The sequence below is a fragment of the Stenella coeruleoalba genome, assembly GCF_951394435.1.
Source record: "Stenella coeruleoalba genome assembly, chromosome: 3".
Classification (NCBI taxonomy): Eukaryota; Metazoa; Chordata; class Mammalia; order Artiodactyla; family Delphinidae; genus Stenella; species Stenella coeruleoalba.
This window is the reverse complement of record NC_137148.1, coordinates 62,435,067-62,454,718: the sequence shown is the minus strand read 5'-3', so window position 1 is coordinate 62,454,718 and position 19,652 is coordinate 62,435,067.

Genomic DNA, 19,652 nt, shown 5'->3' with positions numbered 1-19,652 from the left:
AAAACAAGATTCAAGGCGGTGTATGCAGTATGCAACCATAAATTATTTAAGTGATGATGATATAAACAGACATATTTGCATGTATATGCATAGCTATTCCTGAATGGACTTATAAAACCCTAGGAATATTGGCTGCCTCTGGTTCAGGGAACTGGGTGGATAGGTAACAGGGAACTATGGTTTCTGTCCCTCACAACACAAAAAGTCCCCTTTGACTCACTTATTTAACCCTTCACCACTTTCCCATTGCTGTTAGGATTAAGTCCAAATCCTTCTCATGGCCTGCAAGGTGCTTCGTCACAGGACCCCGATCTCCTTCCCCTGCGTCATCTGCAGCCCCTCTCCCTCGTGGCTTGGTCTTCTTTCAGTTCCTCAAACAAAATTCTCCTTCCCATCTCATGGCCTTTGCAGATGCTCTGCCTGGAACACTCCTCCCCTCCACCTTTACCTCCCTAATTCCTGGTGGTTCTTGAGCCATCGACTTCAAGTTCACTTCATCAGGGTGACTTTGCTACCTCCCCAGCCTAATGTAGTACCCTGGTAGAAGCTCTCATGGTGTCAGAAACTTCTCTTTCAGTAGTAAACACTGCAATTGCAATGAATACATTATTTGTTTGATGTCTGTTTTCCTTTCTAAGCCTCAAGTTAACGTCTGTCTTGGTTACCTCTGTACACATGCATAGTATGAAGCAGGTGCTCATACACACTTGTGGAAGGAAGAAAAGAAGTATGGAAGGAATGAAGGTGGGGGAGGGAGGAAGTGGGGAAGGTAACATGTAGAGATGAAGGAAGGAAGAAAGGAAGTAACAATCAAGACATTACATGAAATTTCTAAAAATCTTATATGTTCTGGTATAATGTTATAAGTCATAATTCTAGTTATTACTTTAAAATGTATATCTCAGAAATAACTAAATTTCCTTGTCAATTGCATTATTATGAACTTTCATCAAATCTTTAACCGTGGTCATTTTTAAGTCTTTTGTCATTTACAGACAGTTCTGGGTGTACTCTGATGCTTTCGCAAAAATGTTCCTATAAAAAGGTTTCACCTTCAAGGAATTCATGGAGAAGACTCTGACAAGTACAGGTTTCTGGTAACTGACTATACTGCTGAACTGAATGAATAAGCATCTTCAGAACTCTAATGGAAAACTGATGAATTCATAAAAGGGCTAACAATAGATCAAGATGAAAAAAATTATTAATTACATGGGACTGAGTGAACTGATGAGGATGATTATAATTTTTGTGACTTTCTGTTTGAATAATAATAATAAAAAAAGACACTGAAGCCCATTGTAAAGAGCTCTCCTTATGTGTTTTCCCCATTAGTAATTAGTTTGTGACCTTAGTATTCTCAGGTTTACTTGAAAATTACATGTTAACTCTGTGGCCTTAGAATTCGTATTTTATAAAAATTGGGTATTTTGGTTTATTGTTTAGTGAAAAAAAAAATGTATCACCACCGATGAATTTTTGTTTTACTTTAGCCTAGAAATCGTGTTATTCTGAATATTTCTTCTTTTACCACTAAGGGGCAGTAGCTTTTCACACAGAAGGTAATGATTTCTATCTTTTATGGATGGGAAGATGTTTTAATACATATATTGGGTTGGCCAAAAAGTTCGTTCGTGTTTTTCTGTAAGATTTGGAAAAACCCAAATGAACTTTTTGGCCAGCCCAATATGTTAGGGCTTTAGACTATTTTAAATAGTCTACATATTTTTACATTGATGCTGCTGGGTTTAAATATGAATCAGATGGTCATTTGGTTGCATTTATGATGAATCAATCTTCTTCCTGAGCCTCCAAGGCCCTGAAGGAGCTGGTTGCCGCCCAACTTTCTGCTCAGCCACTCCGGGCTTCTCAAGAAGGCAAGATCGTCTCCCTCCAAAGCCTTGTCACTTGTTATTTCTTCCTAGAATGCCATCCTCATTCAGGTTTCTGCTCCACTGCCAGCAACTCAAACAGGACTTTCCAGATCTTTCCATCTAAAGTAGCTCCACCCAGGGACCGGACAGGTTTTGTTAGCCCTGAATTTGAGAAAAAGAATACAAAATTATGAATATAAAAATTCATACAAAAATAAACACTTGCTTAGAAAAAAAATCACAACAAAGGACAAAACAAAAAAAGCGGACACATGCCCCAATCATCAGAAAAGCCTGAAAAAGAGCACATATTTTTATTAATTAACTGCCTGACATAATATGTTTTAATCCTGCCATTTTGTGTGTATACTCTTTGGTCACCTCTTTATAAGACAGCGATGGTGTGATATTTTCTAGACAGTGGATAAAAAGATAATTCCGTCTTCGGTAGAGTACATCGATTGAAATGTGTTTTTATGATTGATAGCACAGAAAAGTTGTTCTTTGCTTTCACTACTCATTATTGGTAGTGCCATGTAAAGTTTTAGGATTGCTGTCAAAATTCAAGAAATCTCTATTAGTTTTTTTTTTCATATATGGGTCCTAAGACTTTAGGGCACTTCAAGCGTTTTTGTTTCGGGGTGTGTGGTATGTGCGTGCATGTGGTGTGTGTGTGTGCGTCTCTTCACACTAGCCTAGCATCACAGTCCCTCTGGGGGGCTTGAACTGGGCCTGAGCAGATGAAGAGCTCTGAAACTTAAGCTGCATTAGATCAGAGTCAATGCCCCTCAACTCCACTCCTCAATTACTTGTTATCACTTCCCTTGGTTCTCATTTTCCTCAGCGCTAGCCACAACCCGAACTTACCTTAGTTCTGCATCTGCCTGTGTCCAGATGGCCTTCCCCCACTGCCAGGTGAGCTGGCACTACCCCCTGACTCTTTTGCTGAGGCTGTGCTCCCAGAGCCTCCCACAGGTTTGGCCTAGGAGAGGAGCTCAACAATTTGTTGAATGAATGAGTGAATGAATGTTACATTTAATATCAATTTAAATGTAACATGGCATTTAATATCAATCTCTCGAATTTGTTCTTGGAATTTATGAATGTTGATTTTTCATAAGACCCATTTTAATTAAGCGTGATGGCATAGGAAGTGTTAGGAGCACTGATTTTGCTAATAGGATAATTTTCTGAAATGGTAGTTTTTACCTGCTATCACAATGTGTACATTTCTTTGACTAGAAGTTTCAAAATAGTAGGGCCGGTTCTTGAGAGTTCTTTAGAGTTTGTGTGGGACTCAGATCCACGATACAGCAGCTTTCAAACTTTCTTGCTGGATTAGCTCCCCAAATAATTTAAAAATAAAACAAGAGAGTTGACACCCTCACACATTTTCAAGTTATTATTTTTTTAAATCATAAGTTTAAATATTTGCAAATGATGTCATTACTGACCTAGTGTAAACTGAGATTTTAAAAAGCCAACTGTATTAATTGGAAGCAGAATACCAAATCAATTTGATTCCTGTTTTTATCCCTTTTAGAAGTACATTAATGAACCCTTCTTTAATAGTATAAAATATTTTAATGTTCATTTTTCTTCCTTAAATCTGTATTCTCATTCTACTCCTTCTCCCCCTCTCAATGTCCTATATTTTCATGTGTGAAAGTCTTCTGTGGATAGACCCATTAAACTTTTATATAACAAAAATATATATACATTTAAATGTAAATTTGTAAAGTTTTTGTTGTGATAACAAACTCAAAATATTTAACGTTTCTTCTAGATTGAGTTATTATTATTATACATATGATCAAAAAATAAATATATGACAAATTTTGATTACAAAAAGTAATTATGAAAAGTAAAATTTATTAGAAACACATTTCTTAATTAGATGAGTTGAACTGCTTTTTCAATTAGTTTATGTATGCATGTTTGAATATTATTTATTGCTAGGATGAGGCAGAGTTTAACATCAATTCTATGCCTACTTACTTTTTTATAAATGTTTTGAGAAACCTTATTCAAATAAATAAGCAGATGGGAAAGAAGAATATTTTGTTATAGCACTATTAATCTCCTGGACTCCTTCCAAGTTTTACATCAGAAATTATATAATGATATATTACCAGGAACTATTATTAATGCCCTATTGGTTAACACGTCCTACTTCGTTTACATCGATGGCAAAGAATTAGGAACCAGCTGACTTGCAAAAAGAGTAATCAACCATTAGGACTTCCCTGGCGGTCCAGTGGTTAAGAATCCATGCTTCCACTTCAGGGGGCACGGGTTTGATTCCTGGTCAGGGAACTAAGATCCTGCACGCCACACGGTGCGGCAAAAAAAAAAGTCAACTGTTAAAGTCATTTGCTTTCCCAACAGCAGTATTTAGGAATCTCCTTGTGTCTGGGGCTTCAGATGTTTTGACTTCTTAGGACAATTTTGGGTTTTACAATGCAATGCAGGAAGATTTGGGATGAGTGAAAGGTGTGCTTTTAAAAAAATTTTTGATGTGGGCAGTGATTATTAGAGGAAAGGTAGGAGGAGAACCCATAAACACCTGGACAACAGGTGTGTTTTCAGGCAGAGTAATTGTATAAAACAGTCCTTTCAAATGCAAGGTGAGGATCTGAAACTGATTTCCTTGAAACGACCTCTGTCTGTGTACAGAAGAGAAAAGTCTTGGAGTCACTTCGCAGTCGGAAGACCATTCATTCTGAACCTATTTCAGAATTAGGTTCCAAGGTATACTTTACAATGGTCATACCACTAGCCCATAGCACCCCTGGGATGAGACCCAGGTGTCCTTATACCACACCCTCTACCTAGTCCTTCTCTCTTACAGCAAGTAGTGTTTTTTGTTTTTTAAAAAATGCTCAATTTTTTAAAAGTTTATTATTTTAAAATTTATTTTATCAAAGTATAGTTGATTTACAGGGCTGTGTTACTTTCTGACATACAGCAAAGTGATTCAGTTATACATCTATATATATTCTTTTTCATATTCTTTTCCATTATGGTTTATCACAGGATATTGAATAGAGCTCCCTGTGCTATACAGCAGGGCCTTGTTTATCCATTCTATATATACTAGTTTGCATCTGCTAACCTCAAACTCCCAATCCATCCCTCCCCCACTCCCTCTCCACCTTGGCAACCACAAGCCTGTTCTCTCTGTCTGTGTGTCTGTTTCTGTTTCGCAGAAAAGGTCATTTGTATCATTTTTTTAGATTCCACATGTAAGTGATCTCATATGATATTTGTCTTTCTCTCTCTGACTTACTTCACTTAGTGTGATAATCTCTAGGTCCATCCATGTTGCTACAAGTGGCATTAAAAAAAAATGCTCAATTTAAGTCAGCTTGTAAAGCTCCGGCAACTTCAGTCAAGACCAAAATATGAAGAATCTGTAGAGGGACAGGAATATTAGTCTCTGGAATTACACCGTATAAACTTCTAAAATATGCAATTTATTCTCAGAATCTATTTGTCCAGAAGCCTCACAATCGACAACTGTAGTAAGAGTCTTAAGGGCGACCAACACAATATTTACAAGCAATTGGTGAGATTATGATTATTTATAATCACATCTTCCAAACACAGTGAGTAGGTAACACACTTATAAAAACAAACTGAAAGTAAAACACGAATGTGGGGATTCACTTTCAATTTATTTAGAAAGTATTTATTAAGAATCTACCGTGTGCCAAGAATGTACTGGCTGCTAGAGATTTTGAAATTAATTTTAAACTAATTCGCTTACTGCAAGAAGGCGTGCACATGGTGATTAAGAGCAGCAGACGCCGGGGCCACCTCTGGCTTAACTATTGCCCCATCTTTTTGGTTTAGGTGGCTTTAGGCAAGCTTCAGTGTCCTCTTCCGGAAAAAGTAAATAATAACATGTAATTCCTAGTGTTATTGTGGGGTTTGAGGAGATAGTCGTATAATAAACACTCAGGAAATGGCAGTTCTTTTTACCACTCTTTTTTTGCGGTACGCGGGCCTCACACTGTTGTGGCCTCTCCCGCTGCGGAGCACAGGCTCCGGAAGCGCAGGCTCAGTGGCCATGGCTCACGGGCCCAGCCGCTCCGCGGCATGTGGGATCCCCCCGGACCGGGGCACGAACCCGCGTCCCTTGCATCGGCAGGCGGACTCTCAACCACTGCGCCACCAGGAAAGCCCTACCACTCTTTTTATTTACCCCTCCACTCCAGCACCTGGCGTGGTGTCTGCACTTAAGGGTAGACAATAAGTGCTACTCAGTCAACAAATGAAGGCACAAATAACAAATATTTTAATACACCACTCTATCTGTAAAAAAAAAAGAATTACATTGTGAGCAGAACAGGTTATTCTCAAAGATACAATTTTAGTTACAATATTTAGTACATTCTAATGCTAAATACCTTTTAAAATATTTCTTTCTCCATTCTACTATTCAGTGAAGTCATAGATCTCACTTTTAGAGAGCTTCCTGAGTATTCGAACATTTTCCCATCAATTTTTTTTTCAGCAGAGTCTTCAGGGTGAGAATTATGGTAGGCTCCTTTTAAATTATACTAAATAGTTCCAGGAAATCCACAAATTCCTTAGAAATATGTGGATCTAGTGGGAAAAGTATTTCACATTTTTGAGAATTCCCAGGTGGGAATGGGCAACCAATGACATCGTATCTTGTTGAGATGAGAGTTTAAAGGACCATGGAGGATATATTCTTGTTAGAGAATTTTTCTTGTGCCAATTTGGGGGCTGGTATGGTGGTACGAAGGGGGAAATTCTTCCCCTTTCTAAGGTGAATAGTCCAAGTTCCAGATCCAAGTCTCTCCTAGGATCCGTTTCTGTTTGCTCCCCTCTCCCTGCCTCTACTTTCACTGCTCTGATGATTCTCTCCAGGGACAACATCTACAGTGTGTTGGTGGGAGTGTTGGAAGTGAGAAGTGACGTCTGGCAATGTGCGCCTTATTGCAAAATAGCATTGCTGGGATCCCACATCCTTTATTGCTTAAGCTTTGGTTATTTTAACATACTCATTACATTGACCTGGATCCTATTCCTTGCTCTTAATCATTCAAAAGGATATTGGGTTATAAAATTTGGAAACGTAAATAAAATCTAGGTACTGGAGAGCAGACTTGTTAATTAATCACTCTACCTGGTTCCATTAATCCAGTCCTGAGTGTGCTTAAGGAAATATACTTTAAAGTTTCCTTTAAAATAAATGTCATCTGTTCTAATTATACTTCCCTTCACATGCAAAATTCTTTTAAACCATTCTTTAGGTTGAGTTAGTACTTTGGGTGATGTTGGTACTTCCCATCTCTTGTCCTGTTGTAAAACTTAAGCCCAGCTACTGAATTGTACAAGAGAAGAATTAGGCATTTGTTTTGTTCTCTTTCCTAGCTCTGTTTTTCACTCTCAGCACACCTACTCTTACCCACAAATCCAAGGCTACAGTCTTTCTCTCTAAAACATATTTCTGCCCACGAAGTACCCAGTGGTTTATTTCCACAGCTCTGATTCATCTTGACAGTCACATGCTTCCAACAGGTGGGCAGTCACCTGGAGACACTTTTCTTTAATAATACATATGTTTCATGATGGTGCTATATATCGCCCTCATTTTCCAGATATACGACACGACAGACAGAATTCCAGTTTTTTGTCCTATCCCCTTACGGTATTTATACCTTTTGTCCCCCATGTTTCTTATCATGTGTCTTAGCAATCATTTTTTAGTTTTTCTAACCTTCTCAATGTTCTTCCAGACATTTGATTGCCTCTGTGGGGTTCTTTCTCTCTTCTGTTTGTAATATAGTAATATGTTGTTCTGGTAATATATTAGTCAAAGATGATTTCTGAGAGGGTGTATCAGTAAAGTAAATAATGGACCATGAAACCCGCAGTGAAAAATGTGGAAGTTACGGGAAGAAAACTAATCAAGCAGAAGTAAGCTGGCTCGAGGCTGGGTTTAGGGCGGGCTGGGTTTAGATAGGGGAGTGTCTTTGAGTTCCCTTTCTCTGTTGCATCTTTATTCGTTCCTCGCTACCTGCAGCATCCTTCAGCCTCTCAGAAGCTCAGTATTTTCAGGTCTCCCAGTTTCCAGTCGGGAAGAAAAGCAACCGTGGAGAACAACCTTTGAGGTGTCAGCCACGCTCACCATCTCTGCCTGTCTTAGATCTGACCCCCTCTTCCACAGGGTGGCTACCCGGGAGCCATTATTAGCTTAGATGACCCACCCTTAGCCACGGTTGATTGGATCAGGAGAGACCATCGAATCCAAACTGCCAGTCAGATTCCTTCTCCACAGATCCTGGTTCATTTGAAAGCTTCAAGTTTGATTCAAAACTCTCCCCCTCCTCTCAGCACACATGAGGCTCACGGCCTGCTGACTTGTGTGTGGATTTGTGTGTTTGTGCATGTGAGTGAGGGAGGGGCATGCACTGTTCTCTAACAGAAGCCCACCTTCATCCCTGGTGGACCCTTCCAGTGCGTGGAGCGGGAGGAGAGAAAGGGAAACGTTGTTTCCCGAGGTGAAGGCATCATCTGCACTCCAGGTGGAGCTTGTTGTCTCTGAGAGACATAGGTGGAGGCTCTTAAGGAATTCAAGCCCAAACCCAGGAAGAAGGCTCTGAGAGATCTGGTGACTCCAGGTCTGAAGCCTCCCCACCCCCCACCACATTCCTCTGCACCCAGAGCCCCTCTGCTTCATGCCTTGGTGGTCCTTGACAAACCTGCCACCTCCAATCTTACACCTTCCATGGTCCCAACTATGGGGTCTTAGGAGGAGGTGACTGGGCTCATGCTCTACCCGTGAGGAACTAGAAACTTGGGGGGTTGTCCATTGGCCGCTCTCCTTCTGATCATGCCATCACACTGTGGACCTCAATGCTCATTCCCCGCTGGTGCTTGAGATAGATCAGCAAGACCAGTGCTCACCAGTCATGCAACCAGGACCCAAGATGGCAGGCTTCTCTTTCTCCCAGACACACACGAACTTGGAGTGGTTCTGTTGAGTTCCCTTCCCTCAGCTTTGTAGAGGAGGCCAATCCTGAGACCAAAGTCTCTTATCAAACCTTGTCTTTTCCTCAAAAAGGAGAAGTCCTCCTCTTTGATCTCATGATAGGACCTGGCAAACCAGCCTAGTCTCTCCAGCCCCTGCGAGTACAGTTGTACCAGGAATACAACTGGTCCCTCTTTATTTCAGCTCCAAGCATTTCATGATTTTTCTTAATACAGCACTGACTCTGCTGTGCTCCCCAAATTATTCTGCTAACATGAGTGCCAGGACGATCTCTCCATCTGAAACTCACACCCTCCTGCTACTATAACTCAAGGAGGTTTCCGTTACCCGCAAGCAGAGTCTTATTCATATATTTGTAACTTTTCCCAACGACATACATTTGGTAAGGTTATTGGCTAAAGAAGTCAATGTGGGTCCCAAAGGAATGACTTTTCCTGGGATGCTTCAAATCCCACCAGGTTAGTGCCTTATGTGAGACTTGTCCTCCAGAGAAAGTGGATAGTTTCGTGATTTTCCTCCAGCAGAGCTTAGCAGCTTGCATGTAAGAATAGGCAAAGTGTGCAGTGGGGCTGCTCCCAGGCTGAGCTTTTTAGGGAGCACATGGCAAAGAAGAAGTGAATGAGGAAAGGAAAGTGCTGGTGGGAAAGTGGTTAAAACGATGAGCCATGAGGCCCAGGCTGTGGAGCACAGAGCGGTCCTACACCTTGGCTGCTCATTGGAATCCGTTGGGGAGACTTTCACACTAATAATGGTTGAGTCCCTCCCCCAGAGCATCTGATGTCATTGATTAAGGCAGACTAGTCATCCTGAGCCGCACAAACTGCCCAGCTGATTCTAATATTTAGCCGAGGTTGCAAAACACAGCTGTATGTAAGGAAAAGAAGTGACGTTAGATGGACGCTGGTAGAACGTTCAAGATCCTGGAGATCCTGGATGTAGTCGGCTCGACTGAGACCTGGATTCAAGAGGGAGGCTGCTCAGAGCTCGGGAAGTCAGGATGGAAGGTAACGCCGAGTGCCAGGCGTGGCCGAGAGTGGTTCTGCTGAAGGGACCCGTGAGGGTGGCGAAGTGTCTGGTCAGATGGGGCTGCTGGCAGGGTCACCTTCGTGCATGGCTGTCATTTCCTGGGAGACTGATTGGAGGCTGAGGTTGCAGAGAAAGAGCCCATGAGGAGGTGCTGAAGCCCTTGCTGACTATGGTGGAGGGACCTGGGGTCGGAGATTGAAGGAACAAGGATGGGAAGAGGGTGAGGGGTTGGAGGACATGAACCTCAGAAGAGAAGAGAGTTTTCCGGGGGTGGGGGAGTGACACTTGGACGTTGCAGTGGATCATTTAGAGGAGCTGTAAGTACCCCCTTCCCCTGCAGGGTGTCTGGGAGAAGGTAGGTGTATAGGAAAACTCAGTTTCGCACATGTGAGTCTGTCTTTCCTCCGTGTCTCCTTTACTCCTCACACAAAACCCTTCACTTCTGGTTGCCCAATGTGTGGAGGCTTTTCTCCACACCATCCAATTCTCTGGGCACCGGGTGGGGATGGGGTGAGTCCTACGATTTAACTCAGTCCTGACACTGCCTACCTAGAGAGAGTGTCAGATCCCACAGGGTATGGGTTCTGTCCTACAAGACTGTCCCCATCCCCGCCTTCAGACGCCAATCGCAAGTCCAGGTTGTCACCTGTGCTTTTGATGGCTCGGCTGTAAATCAGAGGTTGACCCCTCCTTGGGTTTGATTAATTTGCAAGTATGGCTCACAAAACTCAGGGAAACATGTTTACCGGCATATTAAAGGATATGATAAAGGATACAGATGAACAGCCAGATGAAGAGATACATAGGGTGAGGTCTGGGGGGGTCCTGAGTGCAGGAGCTTCTGTCCCTGAGGAGTTGGGACACGTCACCCTCCTGGTGTGGATGTGTTTACCAAGCTCTCCGAGCCCCCTTCTATTGGGATTTTATGGAGGCTTCCTCATGTAGGCATGGTTAGTTATTATTTTTCTTTAATAAATGTATTTATTTATTTTTGGCTGCGTTGGGTCTTCGTTGCTGTGCGCGGGCTTTCTCTAGTTGCGGTGAGCGGGGGCTACTCTTCGTTGCGGTGCTGCGGGCTTCTCACTTGGTGGCTTCTCTTGTTGCGGAGCACGGGCTCCAGGCGCGCGGACTTCAGTAGTTGTGGCACGTGGGCTCAGTAGTTGTGCTCGCAGGCTCTAGAGCGCAGGCTCAGTAGTTGTGGCACACAGGCTTAGTTGCTCCGCGGCATGTGGGATCTTCCCGGACCAGGGCTTGAACCCGTGTCCCCTGAATTGGCAGGCGGATTCTTAACCACTGTGCCACCAGGGAAGCCCGGCATGGTTAGTTATTAACTCCATTTCCAGCCCCTCCCCCGTCCCTGGAGAATGGAGAATGGGGCTGAAAATTCCAAGCTTCTAATCATGGCTTGGTCTTTCTGGTGACCATCCCCCATCCAGAGTTGTCTCAATAGAATAAAAGATGCTCCCAGTACTCTTTTCACTTAGAAAATGACAGGGTTTCAGGAGCTCTGTTCCAGGAACCGGGGCCAGAGACCAATACATATTTTCTATTATCTCCCCATAGGGAAATGAGCGGTGTGCCCTAGACAGAGCTGTAGCACAAGCAAGGTCTTGGAAAACAGCCTGATTCTTCAATATTACTGAGGTTTGGTCTCCAGATGGTTGGGCATTTCTTGTAAAATTTTTCAGTATTGAATGAATAGATTGTTTAGGATCCATGACTTAGCTTGTGCTGTTCAGGGGTCACAAATTGGTGAATTCCAGCTCATTTAGTTCAGACCACACCAGAGTTTGGGGGAAAAATGGAACCTGAATGTCTTTGTGTGGAGCCTGCTGTCTTCAGTTTACCCCAGGTCCCACCTTTGGCCCCCAGACGGAGCTGCTTCCTACATTTACACTACCTACTCGGCCCCAAGACTTTTGTTTCCTTAACTTCTTTTATTATGAAAAATTCCAGAATATAAAAGTAAAGAGAATGGTATAATGAATCCCCATATACTGTCACCCAGACTTGAAGATTTTTGATGTTGGGACCCCTGGGGAGATAAGAAGAGCAGGACAGTCCACTTCTTTGCAAAAGCTTTCCCTCTGGTGCTGCGTCACTTTCACCCCGTCCTGACTTACTAGTTGTTATTTGTATTTCTACTGAAGCCTTTCCACATAATTATTCATACGTACTTGTTGAGCCACTTGTGTGTGCCAGGCCCCTTTGTAGGCACTGGAGCTAGAGCAGAGAGCAAAACAAACAAGGTCCCTGTCCTCAGAGGACTTACAGCACAGGGTGGAGGAGAAAGACAGTACAGTCAGTCAATCAATCAACGGGTCATGTGAAGTGCTATGAAGGACAAAAGCAAGACCATTTGACAGAGCATCTAGTCAAGGTGTAGGGGATGGCAGGACTGGGGTGGGTGGAACACTTAAGGTATTCAGGAGGGCATCCCTGAAAGGGTGGCATTTGATCCAAGACATGAATGACAAGAAGGTACCGACATGTGAGAATCTGAAAGGTACCACACTCCAGGCAAAGGGGACAGCCAGTGCAAAGGTCCTGAGGTAGGAACGAGCTTAAGGGCTGTTCAAAGGACAGAAAGAGGTGAGCAGGATGCAGATGTTTCTCAGGGCTTCCTTGGGGGTAACTTAGCCCTCCCTAATGCTGGGTTAAGTGGCTTTTCTCTGTGCCTCTACAGTGCCCTCTGTGACATCTATTATAGCACTTAATTCCTTTAGTGAGGATTTGTCTGTCTCCCTCACTGGCCGAGGGGCTGACCCAAGGCAGGATGGTATCATTTTCCTCTTCATATTTCCCAGAGCTTAGCTGTGTCTGGCTCACAGACGGTGCTCAATAAATATTTGAAGCAGCATAAATGTGTACTTTTTGGAGGAAAGAAGAAGATGGGAATCTGGGCCCCTGAGTTCAAGACTCAAATTTGGAAGTAACAAGCAAATCACAAAAATTTTCAGCTCCTAAAATTTTCCCTGCATGTCCGAAAGAGTACAATGAAGTAGTTTTGCAACTATTCAAGTTTCCTTCTTTCTATCAGGTGTCTCCCAAATGTGTATTTGTTTTCTCATTCATCAGATATTTATTGAGCTCTTACTACATCCAAGGCATTATTCTAGGCACGTGGGTATGAAAGCGAATAAAGCCAAGTCTCTGCCCTTGTGGAGCTTGTATTCTAGTTTGTGGGGAGGAAGTGAAAAACAAATATTTTTTGACCAAAAAATGTATGGCAAGTGGTGACAATTGCTATCGAGAAAAATAAACAGAGTAAGGGGGATAGAGAGTGTAGAGGAGGGTGCACTGATACACGGGGTGGTGAGGGAAAATGAGGCCGTTTTGGGTCCTCTGGGAATCAGATGCCAATAAGGACATAGAATTGCAAGACTGGAGGGTGGGATGGGGTGGAAATGCTCATGAAAGTTAAAGGGGAGAGGGACCAGGAATGACAGGTAGAGCCTTCAGGCTGCAATGCAGGTCTGGCACCTGTGAAAGGGGAGGAGGAGATAGGACTGGGTAGGGGTTGAAACTGAGTTGTGATGAAGATCCAGAAATGCCTTGGTCCACCCGGTGGTGAGTTCTGGAGAGAATATCGTCCTCTGTGGTCCTTCATGCACAGTTGTCCTTTGTCAGGTCAACATGTCAGGCTTGTATACCCTTGCATTGCTCGGGCACCAGGTACAGGCTGGCCTAGGGAAGGTGTGACCTTGAACAAAGAGGTCCTCTGCAGCTTTGACCTTGAAGGAGCTGGGCGCTGGGGTCATATAACCCACAGCTGGGCAGCCTATCCTTCCAAGAAAGGGCATCTGAGAGGCAAAACTCAGTGTCTGTGACAGGAAGCAATTGGAAGTGATGAGGAGTGACATGATCTACTTAGTTTTTCAAAGAGTCATTCTTGATAGTCTGTGGAGATTAGATCGCAGGGAGCCTAAGGAGGAAGCAGAGAGACTGCTTAAGAAACTTGTTGTGTGATAATCTAGGTGAGAGATGATGGTGGCTTGGTCCAGGGAGGTGATGGTAGGAAGGTTGTGAAAAGCCGATATATTTTGAAGGTAGGTCTGACAGGCTTTGTTGATGGACTGAAAGTGGGCGTGAGAGGAAGAGAGGAGTCAAGGATTTGGGCTTGAGCAAAATCTTAGAAGCTGGAGCCGCCATGTTCTAAGATGGAAAATGCTGTGGGAGGAGCATGTTTAGGGGGACAAGAGAAGCTCAGGACCTTGTCTTCAGACAATGGCTGCTCCTAGGACATGGAGGGCTCTGGGGAATGTTTTTATGGGGTATCTGTCTATATAAGCAATTTTATTTTAAAAAGGTATCCAATCTAAAATGTATTTAAAAATTCATGGGCTCACGTGAGGTGTGGTGATCTGCCATGTGGTTTAGAAGAGCGCGTTGGAAAGTGGTACTTCTGTGAAGATGCTCATCTCTCCCGACTGAGGAATAGGAAGCATCTCTTCTTATTCTTTCTTGGCAAATGAACTACTTTCATATCTTCCACTGGGAGAAAAAGATAGCGATGCTATCTATTCTTACTCTCAATGCCATGGTTTTTTGGAAACTGTTCGTATTGAAACGATAAGATCTTGTTTCTGTAGCTCCCTCGTCCCACTGATTTAGTGCTGGTTACATCAGGACTCCCGGTACCACATCACCCACAGTGTGGCCTGTGAACACTGGCTTCTGCGACTCTCAGAGGTGACTGCTGTGCTTCGTGGACGGTGACCACAGTGCCCGTCTTATGTGGGAACCTTGAATGACTGTTCCTTTTGTGGCAAATTTACTGTTGGGAATCTTACAGTGTGAATGTAGAGGAGTGCATCTTCCAACACCGTGCCTTCCTAGGACATGACGTCTCCGTGTTGACTCTGCAGCCACTTTCCACACAACTCCACAGGAGGCAGTGCTGGAAGAGAGGGGTCATTCACTCAGGGTTGTCCATTCACTCAGGGTTGTCCATCCCTCGTCTTGCACTACTTCATACCAACCCGGGAGGCCAGGACGGGGCCATATCCATCAGAGGCCAGGGGACATGGACAGGCATAGCCTGCTGGCCTTGTGCAGCAGTGTCTGGAAGTTCCTCAGCGTCTGAGGCATGGCTACCCCTGGAGGAGCCTGTGGAGGGGTGGGGTGACCACTGGGTGGCAGTGGTGGCGGGGGAGGGAGTAGCCATGTTTGAGGAAGGATGCTCAGGGTAAAGAGCACCTGTCGCTACCCCTGCTGTCCCCCTGGGCTGTGTCCCCTCACCACCACCACCACTACCACCCCCCACCCTGTGCTGAGGCTGGAACCTGCATAGGTGAGGACTAACATGGGCCTCCATAGGCTGCTCAAAGCAAGGGCCGACGGTGAACCTTTGGCGGCCCAGAGCCCGGAACTTGTCCTGTGTCTGAGAAGAGTCACACACAGTCTGCACTGTACTGGGCAGCCCAATCTCACCGGATTCCGGGACAGAGATACTGTACCCAGCAGCAGGAGCTCTCCTGTCACCATTTGCCCCTCCTGGAACCGGGGCCAACAAGAGGCCCAGGGCTCCTTGGGGCCCTTGGTCAATGCCAGACTGGGGTGGAAGTGGGAGACGTGGGAAAGAGGTGTACATTGTCACTGAGCACCTAGAAGGGAAGAAACCGGGACTGGGTCCCATGCTGACCTGTCCAGGCTGGGGGCACCCCTCCCGGATGGCATAGCTGGCCCTGAGCAGTCCTAGCCACTACAGAGGGACTTAGACAATTTTGAGGAAGGCGTCTCTGGTGACCAGAACCCACACAGACCGGGTCCCAATTTGGGGAACGCTGCCTGGACAACCACGGGAAGGCACACAGGGCCTGAACCCCAGGGTCCAGGGCAGCGACTGGCTTGGGTCTAAAGGTCAGGCTGATGTCAAGTGCATGTTCCTGGGGGTGGTCCATGCTGGAGATACAAATCTGGGGATCATCAGGCTTCTGGCAATGGCCTTATGGAAGGAAAAAGTTCTGAGGCCTCTATCCCAAACTCCATCATCTTACCATAAAATGTAAGAAGACAGTCCTCTCCTTCCTAGGGAGATGAAGACCTCTAAACAAGAATTACCCACATGGTGGTCTCTAGAACTTCCATAGCTTACGCTTATGCAAACCTACAAAGACCTCTGAGTCCTGAAAACAGAAACAGTTCATAATATGAAAAACCACAGGCCTGAACCTCCCTAGGAAGGAGTACCTGTGGGGAAGAATGACATTTTCATTCCCAGTGCCAGGCTGAGTGCAGGCTAATAAAACTTTCCCTGCTCTCTGAACGGTGTTATTTGTTTTAGTCTGCCGTCTGTTTAGTCAGGGGAATAATTAATTAACAACGAAGCCTGCTGTAAACACACCACAAGTGGCACTCAGTAAATATTTGTTGACAGTGATGAGGCTGTTGCTTACGTATACCATCAAATTAGAAACATAAAATTGTGGAGCTCTTTAAGCACGGTATTAGAGATGTGTCACCTTACAGATGAGAAAATTGAAGCTCAGAGAAGCAGAGTAATATATCCAATGTTGCATAGTGAGGTAGAGGCAAAGCTAGGACTTGCACCCCAAATACCTGATTCTAAATTTATTCATTGCTTTTTCTACTACATCACATGAGTGTTTTGCAATGTAGAGTTCTGCACAATTCATGCGCTGAGACATTAACCTTTCCAGAGAACAGTAAAATCTCGTTAAGTCAAAATAATTGGAAGGATGGGCAGGCTGAATTGGGGGAAAAGTTTGAACTATTTTCAAAGATATTCAGCCTTTTCCTTTCAAGGCCATGTAGTAAACTAGAACAAATAACCACAAAATGGGGCCAAATAGAGGTCTCACTGAAGCTGCTTGAAGGAACAAACAGGAATCATTTTCAAATGGTACATGAGCAGCTTGCAAATAAGTGATGACTGCTAAAAATATGTTAGGCATTTGGGGAAATAAATTTTTGTTAAAAGTACTCTAAATATTTCCCTTGAAAATGTACTTCATGCAAAAATTTACATAGGGAATGTTCACAAATCTGTCGCTCAAACCATGTGATAAAATGATTGTGCGTTTGGGCTTCCCTGGTGGTGCAGTGGTTGAGAGTCCGCCTGCCGATACAGGGGATACGGATTCGTGCCCCGGTCCGGGAGGATCCCACATGCCGCGGAGCGGCTGGACCCGTCCGTGAGCCATGGCCGCTGAGCCTGTGCGTCTGGAGCCTGTGCTCCGCAACGGGAGAGGCCACAACAGTGAGAGGCCCGCATACCACAAAAAAAAAAACAAACAAAAACAAAAAACAAACAAAATAAATGATTGTGTGTTTGATATAGTGGCATATAAATTAACCTCTTCTGTTTGGCTGTACTGGAATGGTTTGGCATTATTTCTGTAGCTCACAGCAGCACAAATTATGGCATCTGTCCCTCTCACTTTCCATCTCCTTAATTTTTCATCTATCCAAGGCCAACAGAGCCTCCAGCTGCTTGAAAACTGGAAGCATTTTCTGGCTCTTCCTTTCCGTCACCACACTCCCACCAATTTTGGCCGAATGACCCTGCCCTTTCTGTCACCATCTGTGAGAAATCTTTGTATTTGGCTGCCTTTCTGTCGTTTTCTGTTCAAACACTAAATATTCATTTGTTCCTGAAGATGTTTAGAAACACTGGTCCTGGTTATCCCAAACTCTGTGGTTTAACACACTCTCAGACTATTCCTGAAGCACTTCCCAGGGCTCCTCTATTTTTCTCTCTTCAAATTGACTCCTTCCTCCTCTACTGTGTAAGAATCAGAATTGTCTACCTGGCACGTAACACACGGAAGGTTCCAGACTGGCTGAGTGGATGTTACTGACTAACAGGGAGGCTGTTTGGGAAAACAGTCTGAATAATGTTCTCAGCCAGCCATTGTGCTCAAAACTGGGGAAAATGATCTCTGGAGGAAGAAAAAAAGAGGATCCGGTTGGAGAGAGATAAGGCTTTCCTTGCTGGGTGGGTTGTCCAGGATGTAATTCAAAGATCCATGTATCTTAGGGAAAAACTGATCAAAACAAATAAAGAGAGCTACAGCTGTTTCTGCCGTTTAAAGTTACAGTTTGTTCTGATGAAATAGCTTGAGTTCAAAGAAAAATAGAACGCCTCCTGCATTCGACGCTGGTGCTTTGCTGCCCCCCTCTGGAGAAATTGGGAACTGAAGTTTTTGATCCCTTCCTGTCCGGTTCTGTCTCCGTTATAGGTCTGCATCGGCTTGGCTCCCTTACTCAAAGGCGCTTTGCTACAGTGTAAATAAGTATCAGGTCATAAACTGCAAGCAGTTTACTCAGTGAGTTTACATCGACTCTGAGGAATGCAGGGATCTCTATTTCCTGGCAGGAGGATGAACTCCATAGTTTTGTGAACCATCTGTCCTGGTTCCATTCTCCTTCTACCAAGAATCCAAGCAAAAGCCATCTTTCCTGGTAGCCTTGGACTAATAGGAAATTCTTCCTGACTTGACATCCTGCCTTTGGAATCTTACCCTTAAAAGGGAGAGTTTAGACTGTGGATCTCTAAGGTCTCTCTGGCTCTGATTCCATAAAAATATCTTTACCAGTGAGAAATGTCTGTTTAACACAAGGAAGCTTATAGGTATTGAATGAAATTTCCCTTTTAATGAACAAGATTTCTGGAAATAAAATGAATGCACTTGGTGGAGGGATGAATTTCAAAAAAAATTTTTCAAAATATGAAATATTCCACTAGGAGTCACTGTTGACATACAGTTTCATTCCAGTGTACCTTCAGTATGTATATTTCCTCTTGAGGGAAACATTTTTAAAATCAAAAGATATAAGAAAAATTAGGGGTTACAGTGTTTTGTATGGCAATACAAGTTCTGAAAAGAATATTAAAGGGGCATGCATCTTACACAGTAGTAGGTTGAATAAAGGTATCTATTACCTATGAATGAAAGTATTAAATATTGAACCTGATTTGAGAATGAAAAATGGTAGATAGCAATTGGTAAAAAAAAAAGTGACTTTCACTCTTTTCTTATTTCACCTCAGCCATATGCAACCTCTGAGAGTCGTGCTGCTTTGAAAAGAAATTATGGAAATTTCTTTTTCCTTTAAATACTGCTGCCTTGTCCTTTAAAACTCTAGCATGCTTGTGTCTTTTTAAATAGAAACTGAGGTTATACAAGACTTAGCAAATTATAGAACAGAAATAAGATTCAAATACATCCAAGATAAGTCTCATTGCTCCTTTTATTTTAATAGCTGAAGAGATTAGAATTTCCAAACAGCTATACCAATCCATGAATGTTTAGAAAGAAACATGAACTCTTTCCTCATACATTGAGTAGCCGTTTATTCTAATGCTCTTACATCTTCAGGCTTGAGCTTTCAGAGTAGGTACTACCAGGTAAAAATATACTTCTCAATCTAGGAACCCCAGATAGAGTTTGGAGAATCTCTTTTTCTTTATTATATATTTTTTAAAGCTACCAAAGTAACACAAGACCATTGCTCCCCAGCCTTACTGGAGGGAGGTATTTAGGTGGATCCAGCCTAGAAAAAGATGGAGAGAGCCTGGGTACCCATCCCTTCTCAGCCTCCCCATTGGTCTGAATGCTTCTTAGTGGTAGAAATGGGTCAGAAAAGTGAGGGAACAACTCTGGAACTCTGAGCTTTGAATATTTACTGATCAGGTCCCATAGGACTGATTTTCTAAGAAAAAACTTAAAGGAATAGCAAAGTCCCCATAGCTGGTGTCC